The sequence below is a fragment of the Propithecus coquereli genome, unplaced genomic scaffold (genome assembly GCF_000956105.1).
Source record: "Propithecus coquereli isolate 6110/MARCELLA unplaced genomic scaffold, Pcoq_1.0 Scaffold341, whole genome shotgun sequence".
Classification (NCBI taxonomy): domain Eukaryota; kingdom Metazoa; phylum Chordata; class Mammalia; order Primates; family Indriidae; genus Propithecus; species Propithecus coquereli.
The window spans coordinates 129,164-143,745 of record NW_012149075.1 but is presented as its reverse complement, the minus strand read 5'-3'; the positions used below and the strand labels follow the sequence as shown (position 1 = coordinate 143,745).

At 55.9% G+C, this 14,582-nt stretch overlaps 1 protein-coding gene across 5 annotated transcripts in view; it reads right to left on the bottom strand.

Moving 5' to 3' along the window:
- Positions 1-14,582, bottom strand: part of ALPL (alkaline phosphatase, liver/bone/kidney) — a 56,200-nt gene that overhangs the window by 19,667 nt on the left and 21,951 nt on the right. The window contains exon 1 of one of the 5 annotated variants that reach the window (XM_012650930.1): positions 10,756-10,814. The exons of 1 other annotated variant lie outside the window; for it this stretch is intronic. The gene's annotated coding sequence lies outside the window, so the exon portion shown is untranslated. Of the gene's footprint in view, positions 1-101; positions 140-169; positions 363-1,286; positions 1,314-10,755; positions 10,815-14,582 lie in introns of those variants that run through there. 3 more of the 5 variants (XM_012650933.1, XM_012650934.1, XM_012650932.1) reach the window with 3 other exon arrangements.

Below are 14,582 nucleotides of genomic sequence, written 5' to 3'. Positions count from 1 at the left end.
CACACAGACAGTTGTGTAAGCAATCAGTGCTGTCCATGCTGCCAAGTAGTCCCCTCCCATTTCCCAAGTGAACTCCCGCTTTCAATCCATGCAAAGCCCACCAGCTTCGAGTCCAAGCACTGTGCGTTGCTTCTCCAACTGTGGCATCAGTATCTCCGCGTGGGCTCACCCCCGGTTTCCGACGGTATTTCTAATAAGCTCCCAGGAGATGCCCGTGCTGTTGCTTCCTGGACCACATCTTAACAAGCCCTGTCTAGAGCACTAGTCTTCGGCCTTGTAATTATCTGTGTCCCAAGCACATCAGGGACAAAACCAAGAGCCCGTCCTTTCCTACAGGGTCATTTGCCCTTACAGGACACCTGCATTTGCTGCTACATTCTCTTCTAGAGCTTGTCATTTGCGGTAAGAGGTATAAAAACGGCAGGAGGCACATACGGGAAGGGACTGGCTGGTGAGGGTGGTCATTTCATCATGTCACAGATGACTCTGATTGTTTGCATTGTCTTTTTCGCATTTCACAAGTTTTCTTCTGTGTTGGGACACAGCCTTTGCAAGAGTTCAACAGTGTTATAAAAAGAAAAGACTGGAAGGAAATGTACTGATACATTAACTGCGGTTTTCTCTGAATGATTGTTTCCTCTTTTCTTAATTTTTTTGAATTTTTCAATTGCCTAAAATGAGCACGAAGGATGTTTTTAAGTTGTGGTCATCCTGCTAGCATTGCAAGGGACAACCCCACTGGCAGCTGAGAAATGTAGTAACCCTGTTGTGTACGAGCCTTACTGGAAGCTGAACAATTTTAAACGGCAAGAGCTTCCCTGCTGATAAATGATTCTTCCATTTGTTGTGGGAAATGGCAGTAATACCCACTCTCTGACCAGAGAAGTGTTGCGATAGATAATAAACCGCTCTAGTACCATTGTGTCGATTAAGAACAGAATAAAACATGTTTTGAAAGAAAAGAAAGAAACCAGTACCACTGGAAAAAGGGATCTTGATTCAACCTTAAAAACGTGCAAGCTGCACCCCGTGCCATAGGCGAGGCCTCTAGAGTGGGGGGCTGGGGCGACACAGGGTGAAAATCGAAAGGAAAATACCTTACATCTAATATCTAACCGCACTTTTAACTGAGGGATGGAATTTCAGATGATTTCTAAGTTTTTTAATTCCCCTTCGGTTTCCAAAAATTTCTATAGCAAATCCTAAAATCAGAAAAATGTTATTAAATTGATATAAATATTAACGCACTAAGATATTATTTAAAATCATTTAGAAACTGAAGTCACCTCTTCCAGGAAGCCTCCAGGATGGTCCCTCATTCCCGTATGCTACTTCCGAATATGCCACGTCAATCACTGCATGCCCCTCCCTGTTCTGAAAGTAATAATTCTTCCCAGGTCCCTCTCGGCCGCCGCACCGGGAGCTCCTGAGAGCAGGGACTTTGCCTGGGCAGTCTCTGTACTGCCCGTGCTTGGCACGGTAAATATTTACAGCGGGCGGAAGCCAGGGCCCTGAGGGAGGAGGACGGGAAGAATCCTCCGAAATTCTTTATCCTCTGTGCGTGCAGAAAGTGCAGGTGGCAGAGAGGATGTGGGGCCACCGGGGCATCCACTGACGGCGGAGGCGTGTTTCAGCTGCCCAGGAAGACTGGCAGGTCCAAAGCTGCCATCCTACATGTGCCCCACGGCTTCCAAACTGTGCCCACGTGCGGCAGGCTGGGTAGATGCACTGTGTTCACAGCACACAAATCCACACAGCAATGAGCATGACCTACACCTCCACGCAACATGAGCAAACCTCAGGAAGGCAAGGCTGAGCGAAGGAAGCCAGACCCAAGAGCGCTTATGCGATTCCAACGACAGACAGTATGAGCTAATGTAGGGTGTCAGAAGACGGGATGAGGACTCCCACCTGGGGGTGTGGAGACCTCTGAGGTGCCGGGGAGGTGTCCTGCTTATTGATCTGGGTGCCAAAAGTGGACATCTCTGCCCTGTTCCTGATCTTAAGAAAAAAGCAATCGGCCTTTCAGCCTTTGGGGTGGCATTTTCAGGTGTGAGGCGGAGCAGATTTTGTGGGGAGAATCGGGAACTTGGTTTCGGACGTGTTGAGTTGAGGCGTCTTTCAGAAGTGGAAACATCAAGCAGGCAGTTGGATATGTGAGTCCAGCCTCTGGGAGAGGTCTTGGTTAGAGGGATAAATCCGGGAGTCAGGGGCACACAGGTGACAGTGAAAGCCTTGATAAAACTTGGCAAGATCATCCAGGGGGAGGGGATGGGGACATAGACAACTGCATGACAAAACCCGCAGAGAACCAGGTACTGAAAAGCGTTTCTTTAACCTGATAAAGCCTTTATGCCGAAAACCTATAGAAACCATCATACTTACCGGAGAGACTTTCGGCAAATTCCCTTAAATGCTGGTTTATGGATATGAGGCGCTGGGGGAGATCTCTCTGTCCATAGCAAGGGGAAGGGGGGCGTGTCTCGTGGCAGTGGTATCAAAACTAGAATAGATGTGGAAACAGCAGCACGACAGAACCTAAAGACGTGGACCGGGTGAAGCGTCAGAAGACTGAGCGCAGCCTCCTGCACGGAAACGCAGACCACGCCCACGACCACGCCGCGCTGCGGAACTTACAAGGACATGTACAGATTCAAGGACATAGTCAATACATTAGCATGGGGACCTTTAGGGGAGCCGTGGGAATGTTAGTGGGGGCAGGGAGCAGGGATGAAGGAGAAAATGAACAAATAAAACAGGAGCCGAGCGTTCATGGCAGTGTATCACACACTGACGCAGAGACCAGAGACCGTACTCCACTCTCCGCACCTAGGGCCCAACACAGGTGAGACTGAAGCTTGGTGACGGTAAACACCATCTTGGCCATCGCTGTAGCCTCGACCCCGTGCACACAGCAGCCGCTCTGTGAATGCCAATGGTTCAGGCCAGGATGCTCTGCATTTTGGCCCCAGGGACACGCACTGAGATGGGTCTGGTGCAGAGACAGGTGCCTTCTCCCATTGCCTCTGCCCGGGACAGGGAGGGGAACCCCTCAAAGCCACAGCTTCTCTGCCGGCTCTGCCTCTGAAACCCCTCCCCGTGCCAAGGCTCCCAGGGTTGCTCCCGGCAGGCCTGGGTGACGCACTCTGCGGGGCCCGGTCTGGGACTGTGGGGGCCCTGGCTGCCCACCATCCTCTGTCAATGCTCTACAGCTTGGAATGGGGCCTGGGGTGTGTGCCAGCCCCATTGCCACCCCACCACCTCCCAGCCAGACCTTCTCTGCCAGGCTCCCGGCTACGTGGCCTGATTATTTATGACAAATGTGCAGAAGTCCTGGCCCTGGTCTGGCTCTGGAGGAGAAGGAGCAGCTACTTGGCAGGCCGGATGAGGGGACAGAGGGGCCAGGCCTTGGCCCTGAGGACTGACTCAACAACCTGGGGCAGAAGGCACAGGAGCGCCTTGGAGTCAGCAAACAGCCAGCCTTGGCCTAGGTCTCAAAAGATCCAGGGCAAGGGACAGACTAATAGGACACAAGGCTCTATCGTCTCTTGGGCACTCACATTGCACCCCACTGCTGCTGTTTACGTCCACGATCTTACAACAAGTATTACTGGCCCCCGTTTCACAGCTTGGGAAACTGAGCAGAGGGGCTGGCTGGTCTGCAACCAAGAGCTGTTTGAACCCAGGCTGACTCCAGGGCTCAACCTCTCCCGGCCTCAGTCTCCTCTCCACGAAGGGCAGGCGAGATCAGTAGCAGCCCCATTTGCTCCACCCCATGAGAACAAACGGAGGCCGGAGGAGTCCAAGGCAGGGAATTTGGCAGGGGAGGGGTGAGGCCGGGCAAGTCCTCCTACCTGAGCGGCCTGGCCAGGCGGCAGGTGAAGAAGCACAGCAGCCCCAGGACCACCCCCAGCAGGAGGAGGCTGAGGGCTGCTGTGAGGACCACATCCAGGCTGGGGTACAGGAGGGCCATCTTGGGACAAGGAGGGCCCCCAGGAGTGGCCACCTCACCCTGTACACACCCTGTCTCACTGGCCTTGGACGCTGGCTCCAAAGTCCTGGGTCAGTGGCCGTGACCTGCTTTATCCCCGAGTTAATCTTTGCAGATTAGTCGGGAGGGAGGAAATGGGGTGTCAGCCCGAGACGCGCCCCTCCTCCAGCGGAGTCCTGGTGGGAGAGCCTGATGCTTGTGCGTTCAACTTTCTTTTTTTTAAGAGATGGGGTCTCCTTCTGTCGCCCGGGCTGGAGTGCAGTGGCCTGATCGTAGCTCACTGTAACCTTGAACTCCTGGGCTCAAGCAATCCTCCTGCCTCAGCCTCCCAAGTAGCTAGAACTACAGGTGTGTGCCATCACGCCTGGCTAAATTTATTATCGTTATTATTATTTTTGGACATAATCAGCCAATTTTTTTTTTTTTTTTGAGATGGAGTCTCACTCTGTCACCTGGGCTAGAGTGCCATGGCGTCAGCCTAGCTCACAGCAACCTCAAACTCCTGGGCTCAAGTGATTCTCCTGCCTCAGCCTCCCAGAGTGCTAGGATTACAGGCATGAGCCGCCGCGCCCAGAGCGGCTAATTTTTAATTTTGTGGAGGTGGGGTCTCACTGTGTTGCCCAGGCTGGTCTGGAATTCCTAGACTCAAGCAATCCTCCCGCCTTGGCCTCCCAGAGTGCTAGGATTACAGGCGTGAGCCACCATGCCCGGCCTCATTCAACTGTTTCATTCAGTCCTCATCTCCAAACATTTACGGAGTACCCGCTGTGTACCTGGCTCTATTCTAGGCTCTAAGAAAACAGTAGGGAACAGGACAGACACAGTCTCTGTCTGCTTGGAGATTACTGACTAGCCAGTGTAGACAAAACACCTACTATGTGCCAGGCATTGTCCCAGGTACCTTGGTGGGTGAAAGCACAGAAGGAAGGGACACCCTGGCCACAGTAGGGGCCGTTGTAAGTTTTTCCTTAACAGCAGCAGTGGCTCCAGCCCATTTATAAGCCCAGGAATCTGAGTTGGCACTGACCCCAGCCAGAGGGATGCATCCATCCAGAATAAAAGGAACTGCTCTCATTGAGTACCTACTGTGTGCCAGGCCCCCTTTGAGCTAGGTACCAGCATCCCCGTTTGCAGATAAGGAAACAGAAGCTCAGAGGTGCAGTGGTGGAGTCAGTATCTGAACCCAAATCCGCTGGCCTCCCCAGCTCATACCCTTACCCCTGCCCTGCACTGCTCAGGACTGGGACGGCACCAGCCCTGCAGTGGGGCAGGGAGGCTTCAGTCAAGCTCTGCCAGGCGTTGGCCTGCAGTCAGCAGTCATCTGAGAGTCAGCACACGCAGGCTGGGGGCGGAGGAGCTGCTGCTTGCGAGGAGGGGCCCCTTCTCCTTCAGCTGCCCCCCAGTCCAGTCTCTCTCGGGTCCCCTGGCACATCCCATGAAGGCACGATAGTGATCGTGGTTCCCATCCCACAGATTCAGAAACTGAGGCTCAGAGAGGTAGAGCCACTGGCTACATACACAGCTGTGTGCCTGTTAGACCAGGCCTTTCCTGGTCAAGTTTCCTGCCTCCTGGTACACCTCACATGCCATGGCACAAAGCACCCAAGGTCAGGGGGAGATGCTTTCACCCACTTGGTGACAACAGAAGTCCCCTCTTCCTGACCCCAGGGAGGCCACTGAACTTACTGTGATAACAGGAAAACCAATCTCATTACTCCATTGAACACTGCTTTCTCAACACTTCCTTAAGTCAGATCGTACCAGATCCTTACAACATGCTAGCGATGCTGGCAGGGTGGGGGTTATTAGCCCCATTCACAGATGGGGAAACTGAGGCCTAGCAGTGAAGTCACTGGGTCAACTGTCACACAGCCAACAAGTCTGGTCCAAGCCCAGCCTCCGTCACTTCCCAGCCTTTCGAGGTTGGGCCAGTCCTGCTCCTCTGAAACCGCCTCCTTACCCATCTCCCATCCATCTCCCACTCGAGAGCAGCTACGGTGGGCCGGGTGCAGGGCCTGACATACCTGCCCCATTCATCCTCATTAACACCCAAGAGTGAGACAGAGCTGTGGCAGGGAGGCCCACTTGGCCGTGGTGAGGATGGCCCAGGGTCACAGAGATGGCAGGAGCCAAGTCCAGCCCTGCACAGGCCTCCACATGGGGCCTGCCCAGGGACACCCCTGCTCTAAGCCGTCTCCACCGCAGCTCACCCAGGCACCTTCCCCGCTCCCAGCTCCCGGGCCTGCTCCGAGGACACCCTCAAAAGCTCTCCCACCAAGCCTAATACATTGACATGGGACCCAGAGGGTGTCAGCTTATGCTCCCCAGCCTGTAGCTGGCAGGACTCACAATGTGAGGAGACCCCGTGTCTCCCAGCTGCTCCTCCCCAGACACACACAGGGAACAATCAGTGTCCCCTGGGCTGTGAGCTGGGCCCTCTGGGCTCTTCCAAGGAGCTGTGGCTGGAGAGGAGCCCTGTGCTCCTGTGGGCGTGGGAATGGCACGGGGAGGGGGGGCTCCGGCAGCAGCTGCCTAGGAAGGGAGCCCTGCTGAAGACCAGCCCAGTAATGTCTCAGCTGCAGGGTCACAGGGACAGGACATGGAATTCCTCTCTCAACCAAGCCCAGCGCCTCTGGCAAGCCTTGCTGGCCAGGACTTAATTCATTCACTGGCGGAAGTTATTTATGGCTGCCATGAAGTGGCCACTCAGTGAAGGGCTTAGGAAGGAATGCGTGGTGGTCAGAGTGGGCTGCAGGTCAGATGCAAGGAGGGACTTCCCTAGAGGGCCGTGTGCCAGGTGCTGGGGACAGAGCAAGGCTCAGACCTCTGGTCGCTGGACAGCACCCCGTCCTAGCAGGAAATAGAAGTGCCCGGGGGGCTAGCTGCCAAGCCACTGCATCTTCAGGGCTCTGAGGAGAAGCCAGCTGTCACCTGAGCACCTCCAGCCTCAACACCTCTTCCCACGGCATCCCCCGGCCTGGAATGTTCCCTGCCGCCAACCTAGTAAATCCCTCCCCTCATCCTTCCACCTTGGGCTCCGTTCTGCCGGCCTGCCCTGTACCCCCGCCCATCTCAGGCGGCAGCCACAGCTCCTCCCGAGCACCCAGAACCCAGGGCCCTGAAGACCTTGGTGGCGTTTATCAGAGTCTTGGAGAACCAAGGGCCGTCGCCCCCTCGCCATGGCCTGAGCTCCTAGACAGCAGGGAGCGTGCTCTGCTGGCGGCAGCCCTGTGGCTGCCAGGGAACGTGGGTGGGTGGAAGGACGGCAGCGTCAGAGGGAGGGGGGCTGAGAAGGCCACTCAGCAGCGGCAGGGCAGGCTCTGGAGCCAAGCTGCCTGGGGTCCCCTCCTGCCTCTGGCCCTCGCCAGCTGGGCAGGTCAAGGCAGGTGACATCACCCCCGCCACCAATGCCTGATGGAAGCCACGGGGTTGTTGTAAGGATGACGTCCTACACGCAGACGCTGAAAACAGGGCCTGGCACACGGGAGGTGTTGAGTGAATGTCACGCAGTAGCTGTGATTATGGGGTGGGGAGAGCAAGTGGGACGGGTGACTGACGGGCAGAGACGGGCAAGAGACTGACGATGGACGGGCCCTTCCCTGCCCGCCAGCCAAGCCGCCATCCTCCCGGGGTGTCCCACGCACCTGCCCAGCGGGAAGGCCCGTGAGGTCTTTCTAGCTCTAAGACTCTAGAAACCAAAAGCTCACCTGCCACGGAGCTCCTCCCCTCAGAGGGCACTTCATTAAGGGACAGAGGTCCCAGTTCTTTTGTCAGGGGGCTCTGTGTCTCCCTCCCTCCCTCAAACACACACACACACACACACACACACACTCTCTCTCTCTCTCACGTGAGAAGAAACAAACCACAGGTAGGCCGCCGCTTTCTTTCCCTCTTGGAGGGAGGGACAGAACACCCAGGCCAGGGTGCAGCCAGAAGTTTCCACGAGGGGTAGGACCAAGCCAGGCGGAAGGGCTGGCAGGGCTGAGACGAGCAGAGAGATGCTCCCGCAGGGAGGAGCCACGTGAGCAGGGCCAGGACGCAGGCTGCGCAGCATCCCGAGGTCAGGGGAAAGGCGTGAGCAGGTTGCCGGGCAGGACGTGGGGGGCGGGGGCCCGCACCCACCGCAAAGGGCTTTGCTCCCCGAGCGCAGACTGATCAAGAGCCGGCCCCCTACACACCCCACCTCACTTACACAGCCTGTCGCCAGCCCATTTCACAGGTGAGGACGCTGAGCCTCGGACGTCTGCCACTTGCCCAAGGCCACACAGCGGAGCCGGAAGCAGAAGCCCCAGGATCTGGTTCTGGAGCCGAAGCTTCTCTGGGTCTCCCTGGGGCACCAGGACAGCCTTGATGCCACAAATTGGCTCTGAGGGCAGAGGACTGGCGGCAGGAAAGAGAGACAGCAGCAGGGAGGCCGGGGAGGATGTGGGGCCCAGAGACACCGTGGCCTGAGGCCGAGCGCTGGGCAGTGGGGAGGGGGATGGCTGCTTTGTGGACACACAGGCTTCTGCCATCCACAGAGGATGTGCTATGTCTCAGGCCACCTCACTCTGGGCCAAGCCTGGAAGCGGAACGGGGCAAGGGGGAGGGGCGGGGCAGTGCTGTGTGTCTCTGAGGGGCTTGCCAACCCCTCCTCCAGCGCCTCACCCAGCGCCCTGCAGCGGGAGCCTCCCCAGAACCAGGGACACGGCTGTCCCATCCTGTCCTCATAACCGCATCAAGAAAAGGAAGGCACAGAGAGGGTGCACGACCTCCCCAGCTTCACACAGCACAGAGGCAGGGATAGGTCTCCCCACTAACCAGTAAGGACTTGGGGGGCAGTTCCCAGAAGGACAGGGCAGTGCTGGGGGCACAGTGCGGGATGCCAACATGCCGGACTTCCAGGCGTCAGTGATTTGTGCCAACTGAAGAGAACATTTTAAACTGAGACTATTTTAGAAAAATCCTTATTTTATACATTTTGTCATTGTTTTCTTAATAATAGCAAACCTTTTCATGGCCTTTACCTGTTTTCTTTTTTCTTTTTGAGACAGAGTCTCGCTCTGTCACCCAGGCGTCAGCCTAGCTCACAGCAACCTCAAACTCCTGGACTCAAGCGATCCTCCTGCCTCAGCCTCCCGAGTAGCTGGGACTACAGGCACACGCCACCGTGCCTGGCTAATTTTTTCTATTTTTAGTAGAGACGGGGTCTTGATCTTGCTCAGGCTGGTCTCAAACTCCTGACCTCAAGCGATCCTCCCGCCTCGGCACCCAGAGTGCTAGGATTACAGGCGTGAGCCACTGCGCCTGGCCACCTTTACCTGTTTTAACTCATTTAATCTCCAGAAACACCTAGGAGGTAGGCACTATTATTATCCCCATCTTACAGATGACAAAATAGAAGCACAGAGAGGTTATAGCTTGCCCAAGGTCACACAGCCGGGAAGTGACTGAGCCAGAATTCAAGCTTACTTGTGGGTGTTTCTATCTCCCAGGACCAAGTATAAACTCCTAAAGCAGCGGGCAAGACTGGAAACAACCACCGTTTGCTGTATCTGCAATGCGTCCGTAACACGTGCACGTTATACACTTGCAGATACGTGGATCACAGGCGGCTACGCTTTGACTCAGTCGCCACGCTGTCTTCCCGAATGTCATTTTGTATCTGTGCCGCAGCCCCCAAGGGAGGGCTCTGCCTTACTCCACTTTACAGCAGGGAGGGCAGAGGACTTGCCCAGGGTCACACGGTGAGAGAGTGGCTGAGAGAGTCACATCTAGGACCGACGGGGTCCAAGTCCCTGATCTCTGCACAACACCTTGTGGCCCACCCTGCCGTGGAAATCCCTTGGGACTTCCTGTAGGGGGAAGGGGAGGACCTCGGGTTCAGACCTGGCTCCCCTCGGGCCAGGTGGGTGACCTGGACGTGGCCACCCTCTCCCAGTGTCCCCTACTTCAGCTCATCCTCGAGGCGGGACACTGGCCGACCACAGCTCTCCCCACGTCCCACCCTGACGTCCTGGCTGCCTCACCCCGGACAGGACGTGTCCATTCCGCAGACGGCCCCACACAGGCCCTGTCAAAGGAGGCTGAGGACGCTCTGGCTGTGGGGAAATAGGCAGTGAACTTGTGACCTGCTGGGCAGCGGCCAACACAAGCGGAATGCCTGCGTGGCATGCACAGGGGCCCGAGTCAGAGCAGGAAGGACACGGATGTTCCCAGAGATAGTGCGCGGTGCAGCCGGGCTCCCGATAACGGCGTTCCTCGCATTCCCTGACAGCGTTCCAGCCAGCCCACGGAGGCATTCGATGTTCACAGTGACCCGGGACATCGCAGGACAGGGCTGACAGCTCGACCCCCAGACAGGAAACCAGGGCCAGTGACAGACAGGGTCCCGCCCACGGGCACACAGCTCAGCAGACCCCCACTGCCCCCTTCCTGGGCCTCAGTTCCCTCGCAAGTCAAAGGGGATCATCGCAGTGAGTGTCTATGTCGTTGTGCCATTGTAAGAACGAGAGTTCAACGCACAATAAACAATGAGTGAAAGGCCTATGACCTGGCCCTATCACACAGCAAGTGTTAGCCAGGAGTCACAGTGACAAGGACAGTGCCGGGAACTGTTCTAAGCGCTTTACACACATCAGTTCATCTAGTCCTCACACTAACATGACAGGGGAGGTGTTATCGCTGCTACCGACAAACAGAGAAGTTAAGTAACTTGGCCGAGGTCACACAGCTATCAACAGGACACCACAAAGAGGGAAAGGGAGAAACCCTTAGAGACCTACCGCGTGCTGGGGCCGACCCGCTCCGTCTTCCGCTTCCAGTGAGGTGGGAGTTACCAGCTCTGGGTCAGAAGAGAAAACTGAGGCTCAGAAAGGGGAGGGAGGCTCAGGGTCACACAGCAGCCGCGTGGGAGAGCTGGGATTTAGGCCAGGCCCGTCTGGCTCCGCATCCAGTGTACTTGCCACCCCCACCCCAGTCATGTGCCAAGACACCTTCTGTCATGGATGACAGACCTGATGCCTCAGCCACCCCGGGCACAGGGAGCTCCACGTTAGTGCGGCCACGGGACCTCACTCCGCCGCCGTGCGTGGGGTGGGGTGGGAGGGCATCCTGGCAATGAGGACCCCACGCCTGGCTGCTGCCCCGTGACCTGTCCTCACATCAGGCTGCTCTCTCGGCTCCAGATGGGCCCCCCCTGGGCTTTCACATGACTGTGGCCTCCTGGGGACCTCTGCGAGCTGGACCGAGCACGCCCTCCATAAAGGGGGGGCTCCAGTCACGTTCCCCCTCCCTCCCAGGGTGGATCCTCTGGGTTTTACACAGAGGGACTGAGATCAGTGGGGACAGCCCAGGGTTACCAGTCGGAGTCCTGGTCAAACGCTCAAGGGCTGTTTCCTCATCTGTGAAGCAGGGATGATAAATTCCCTTCTGCCTCCGCTATCAGCTTCTTAGAAGGAAATTTACAGGTTGTAAAGTACAAGACAGATATCGCCATGGGTTTCCGCTGCTCCCCCTCCCATGACTGTAAATGAATATCTGCTATAATTTTTGGCTGCCCAGAATCCATTTCCCTTCCTAACAATACCACAAGGTTTCATTGAGAAGAGACCCTCCCCCTTTCAGCCTGGTTTAGGTGGGATTGATCCTGCCCCCAGCTCTAGGTGGGCCCTGAATGGCTTAAGCTGGAAGACCCTCACCTAGAGGTGTGAAGGGAGAGTGTGAGGGGGTAGAGGGGACCCTGTGTGCATCCTGAAGAGGAAACAACTGCTCAGAAGGCAGAACAGAGAGAGGCAGAGACTCTGAGTCTTTGGTAACAATCCCTTGGGCTCCTGGATGCAGCCATGCCTGAAGCCTGCCTCTGAAAATCCTGGTTACATAAGCCAATTAATTATTCTTACTGGTTGTTTGCCTTGGCTTTTCTGTTACTTGGAGCACAGAGGCTAACCTCAGAACTGCAGCTCTCCCAGTTTTTCTCGGCCCCTTACATTGTCAGCAACCACATCAGCCATTCATACTCAGCCAGCTGTTTCTGCCAGAGGAAAAGTCTTGCAAACAAGCTAACGGTGGGTTGACAAGTTTCAAGTATGTGGTAAAATAAGAGTCCAATTTCATACAAGTAGCTTTTCTGCTTAGAATCTACAAACTTGTAGAGTTATAGGAGGTTCTTGGGCGGGATTTGCCTAACAGCCCTACTTGGCGCAGTCTCAGCCTCTCCCTCCACACAGGCTGCCATCAGTTCAGTTTAAAGCTCTCTGGTCACCAGTTCCAAGTGCCCACTGCGTGCCCGGCCCTGTGCCAGGGGTTCCAGGTACAAGCTCTGTCTTCTAGGCCCCTCAGTCTGGTAGTGATTGGGCGTAATTCACGCTTCTACTGGGTTTTACGCGAAAGCCCCAAGAGGTCGGTGGAGGGGGAGAATGCCGCTGCAGCCATTTCGCAGGAGGAAATGGGACTCAGAGAGGTGAAGTGACTTGCCCAAGGTCCCCAGATCTGCCTGGCTCCACGCCCAGTGCCTTTACTGCTAGCCACTGGGGTGGCAGGGATGGAGCTGGGGCTCTCATTTCTTTGAGACAGTTTATTCCACTTCGGAGTAGTGAGAGTGGTTTAAAAAGCTGAAGCAAACAGGAAAGCCGAGTGTCACTGGCTTCCTGCTGGCCCGAAGGCCTTGACTCCTTGGGAAGCCCCAGTGCTCGGGCCCATCCAGCCTGATGCTCCTATGTGCCTTGCTGCTTGCAGGCGGCGGCCAGAGAGGAAACCAGCACCACCCTGAAATTTCCAGTGTCCAGATGTCTTCATGGACAGCCCTCCCTTCCCCCGAGTGAGCTGTCCCAGCCTCTCTCGTGTCCCTAACCTACATCTCTAGGGTCCAGCTGGCATTGACTGAACATCCCCTATACCCTAAGGCCTTCCCTGTATTTTATTCAAACAACATTCGTGGGACTACTGTTTAATGAGGAGCTAGTATCTGCCAGGGGCTGTTGTAGGTGTGAACGAAACACCTCAACTCCCTGTTGCTGGGCGAGCAGACAACAGGGAATTACATGGAAGCGACAGGTCGCCCGGCGGCGGTAAGTGCAGCGGAGAAGAAGGCGGGCGGGAGAGCGGGATGTGCGATTTTAAACAGAGAGATCAGAGAAGGTCTCACCAAGAAGTCGTCTCACTCCTGCCTTTCAGCGATCCCACGCAGCCGAGCACCGAGATCCCCAGTCGCGGGTGAGGACGCTCAGCCTCCAGTCCGTACACGCCAACATCGCCAGCGGCGCGGCTGGAGCCTCGCCCAGCGCGGCCTGCTCCCCACGCGCCCTCTGCCCGACTCTGCCAGACGCCACCAGCAGCCCTTTCGCAGGTGAGGAAACCGAGGGAGAGGTGAAGCCACAGCCCAGACCCTCAGGAGTGCATGGGGGTGGGGGCCGGGGTTCAGCCCGGCGCCACCCTCTGCGACTGCCCCTCGGCGAGGCCCGCATCGGCTCCCCCGCCCTCGCCCTCCAGCTTCCGCTCGGGGCTTGTTGAAACGCAGTCCGCAATCCTCCTTGCTGACTCCGTGTCCTCCTGGAATTCTCCTCCCTTTCCCGGAGCCCCTTTGGCTCTCTCTCCTGGGTCACATGAGCCCCGCACTGTCCCACCCACCCTCGCTCTGCCTCCATTATAATAACTGCTGGCCCGTCACAAAACCCACATACGCATAAAACCTACAAAAGACATCTTGCACGTGGCCAAGGGTAGACAGCTAGAACCCACGTGTAGCGGGTGGCAGGCTGCGCGTGGAGCTTTCTCGTCTGGCTGTGTTCCGAACACTGCGGCACGGTGGACAGAAAGAACTTGGCCTTGGAAAAGTGGACCTGGGGTTATGTGCTGGCCGTGTAGCTTTGAAAGTAAGTTTGTCTAGAGCTTCAGCTCCCGTATCTTATAGAGGGGGTCAGACACCCTCACCTCGCGGTTGTTGTAAAGATAAAGTGCAGTGGACAGCATCTGTTAAAAGCTAAAATTTGACAGAGAGTGTGTCGGGGAAGCATTTAGCAGAGCCTGGCAGACAAACCTCAAGAATTCATTGAACTGAATGGAGAAGTCTGTATAGTGGCAAAATAACTGTCACCAGCAGAATAATAGCAACGTTCACTGCGCTCCTAAACCCTGAGGTAGGTACTCTTAGTATCATCTCCATTTTACAAAAGAGGAAAAAAGCACAGAGAGGTTAAGTAACTTGCCTGAGATCGCACAGTGGCCAAGTGGCAGAGCTGGGATTTGGAGCCCAAATTGCCCAACTCCAAAATAGAAGCTCTTAACCATTATGCTAGGTTAAGAAAACAGAGGCTTTTGGAGTTGAAATAACTCCTCAGTGACACACAGCAATTAAGTGCTTGACCCAGGAAGGGATGGTGGGCAGCCGCAGTCTGGAGCCTGTGCTCTTAACCAAGGCTCAGCACATCAGAGCTGAAAGGGACTCTAGGAATAATCCAGGAGAAGCTCGAGGTCCAGAGAGGTAGCATGACCTGCCCGAAGTCACACAACCAATTAGTTGAAAATCAGGACAAGCACTCCAGTTTCCTGACTCCAGAAGCCCAAGCCATCACTGAGTGTCGCCTTGACCATGAAGCAGCATCAGGGAAGGAGC